The sequence below is a fragment of the Echinops telfairi genome, unplaced genomic scaffold, assembly GCF_000313985.2.
Source record: "Echinops telfairi isolate 266 unplaced genomic scaffold, ASM31398v2 ScPeMD7_4225;HRSCAF=4972, whole genome shotgun sequence".
NCBI lineage: Eukaryota > Metazoa > Chordata > Mammalia > Afrosoricida > Tenrecidae > Echinops > Echinops telfairi.
In genome coordinates this window covers 10,188,542-10,191,471 of record NW_022108124.1, presented here as the reverse complement: position 1 = coordinate 10,191,471, position 2,930 = coordinate 10,188,542, and the positions used below count along the sequence as shown (strand labels likewise).

General features: G+C 48.2%; 1 pseudogene; it reads left to right on the top strand.

The window, feature by feature from the left end:
- Positions 1–272: 272 nt before the first annotated feature.
- LOC101653879 lies at positions 273–1,326 on the top strand (annotated as a pseudogene).
- Positions 1,327–2,930: the final 1,604 nt, after the last annotated feature.

Here is a 2,930-nt window from a genome sequence, read left to right as displayed (position 1 = left end):
AGAGTTTTATATAAAGAATAAGCTCACATCAAGAAAACATCCCAACCCAGTGCTGCCCAAGCCCATATGTCCGACACCAATCCACAAAATCCTCAATTTCAATAAATACACTCAATGACACCAACTGTAGGAGGAAAGCTGAATCAGTGAATGTGTAAGATCTCAGCATTGGCAGGGTTCTCCACAAGGCTGCTCCGGCACCCAGAGTTACACCGGGGTAGGTCCATGTGGCTTCTCCTCAAGGATATCTTGTAATGCATTGCACTAAGTCAATGCATCTGGAGCGCGCCTGGGAGGAGGGCGGCCTGCTGTACCTGCAGACGGAGCTGTGTGGGCCCAGCCTACAGCAGCACTGTGAGGCCCGAGATGTCCATCTGCCTGAGGCCCAGGTCTGGGTCCACCTGTGTGATACTCTGCTGCCCCAGGGCTGCTTGCACGGTCAAGCCAGCCAACATCTTCCTGGGGCCCTGGGGCCACTGCAAACTAGGGGACTTTGGGCTGCTGGTGGAGCTGGGCGAGGCCAGTGGTATGCCCAGGAGGGGGACCCCGGCTACATGGCCCCTGAGCTGCTACAGGGCTGCTACGGGATAGCAGCCAACATATTCAGCCTGAGGCTCACCATCCTGGAAGAGGCCTGCCACATGGAGTTGCCCCGTGGTGAGGAGAGCTGGCAGCAGCTGCACTGGGGTTGCCTGCTTCTCGAGTTCACTGCAGGCCTGTCCTCTGAGTTGCTTGCTGTACTCACCATCATGTTGGGGCCAGACCCCAGTCTGCGGACCCCGGCTGAGGCGCTGCTGGACCTGCCCATGCTCAGGGAGCCCAGGCTCTGGAGTGCCTTGTGGTGTGTGGTGACTGAAACCCTGAGCCGAGGGTAGGCACTGTGGCAGGCCCTGCTCGCCATGCTCTGCTGGCTCTCCCACGGGCTGGCCCACCTCACCAGATGGCTGCAACACCGTCCTGTAGTTTCCCCGGGACAGTACCCTCTGCAGCACCTGCGGGGACGACAGCTTTGGGACCTTGCTCTCGCCAGAAGCCAACCTGGCCAGGACTGCTGCGAGCACCTCCACCCCCAGCAGTATGAGCACCTCCACCTCCAGCAGTAGTCCTCCTGCCCCTCAGAACAGGGACTCCCTGGACCTCAGTGACATTAACCCAACATCTCCTCGGGGATCCTTCCCTGCCTTTGAGCCCAGGAACCTCCTTAGCTCGTTTGAGGACTCCCTGGACCCCACCTTTGCCCTGGGACCCAGGCTCAGAGCTTTTAACCTTTTACCCTGCCCCTCCCAAAGCACCCCTCTATCTGGGCGCCTAATAAAAGGGATTTGAGTCTTGGGGAAAAAACCCCAAAACACCAGACCTGTTTAAAATGAGTAAGAATGCCATTGAGGACTAATGTGTTTCCAACCCAAGTCTTGGAATTTTCCGTTTCATCTGCATGTAAAAGTTGGACATTGAGTAAGGCAGATAAGACTTAATACATTTGAATTACGGTGCCAGGGAATGTTGCAAATATCATGGACTGCCAGAACAATGAACAAGTCTGCCTTAGAAGTACAGCCGGAATTCTCCTTGGAACTGAGGAAGGTGAGACTTTGTCTTAAGCATTTTGGATATGCCCTCCCATGAAAGGACGCCATGTTTGGTAAAGTAGAAGGTCAAAGAAAGAGGAAGACCGTCAAGAGGTGCATTGTCACAGTGGCTTCAATAATGGTCTCCGACATGACAATGAGTGTAAGGATGGCACAGGACCAGGCGGTGCTGTGTTCTCTTCTACGTAGGGTTGCTCTGAGTTAGAACTGACTGATGCGTAACAACAAGAGCAACAGCCCGGATTCCTCTGACACTGGGGGTGTTTCTCGTTTCACTTTATCCGCGGTTCATTTGTACTCACAATACTTGCACATTTCTTCAGATCATAATAGCCTCAAAATATCTTCATATTTGATAGATATTTTTGAGAAGTGCCCCATTATTAAATCAACTTAAAAACAAAACAAAATGTTGTAATTAGAAATGAAAGTACAATTTCAGTATATTTGTGAAAACAAAGTAGTGACGTGTTCGGATTTGATTTCCATTTGGAAAGATAGTGAAACTTCACTCATTTCAGTTGTTCGCTACAGTTGTTTTTTTGTGTTGAGTTCTGAAAAATTGTACAACGATTAGGGATAAATGTGTTTCTAATAGGTATATGCGAGGAATCAGGGGTTAAAAGCATATCTCTCTCTCAGAACACACTGTTAGAAATGAAAGAAAAGGAGAAAGGCTAATTTAGTCAAGTGTTAGACCAGTATGTTTACTAAGATAAGAAAATTCACAAGAAGGAATTAGAATAGGGAAAAGCTCTAAAAAGTTGGGATTTCATTCATTTAAAAAATGTATTGAATAGAACATGGAAGTACCAATAGACTCCAGTTTTAAAGATGGCGATTCAGTAATCTCATTAATTCTATTGTTGGTGTTCCATCATTTGACTACAAAGCTATGTATTGGGTAGTCTATATATCTCTGGGCTTTCATCAGCCATGAGACTACACTGGGTTTAAAGTAAAAGTAATTGCTCAGTCTTGGATAACTTGTGTGCAGTAAATCACCTTTTTAGCAGACTGCTAACATAAAACAAACAATTGCACAGAGAAGACAGTTAAGAAAATACAACGTTGTTACTGAGTAGGGAGGGATTTGCAGATTCTGTGAGATCCTGCAGAGAGCTGAGCAAAATCTGCATTACAGCATATTATCTCCTGTGGGGAAGAGCCAGCAGGAGGACTTACAGTTCTCAGCTATCTCTGTGCAGTAGGCTTTGTCCTAGTGTGTACAAAGGCTTCCTTCCACATGGGGGACACAGGAGCAGTGTGGGAACACTTAGAGAAAAGTATGAGTAACGCTGCCCTGGACTTCAGAAGACCCTATAGCCAGCTAGATAAGAC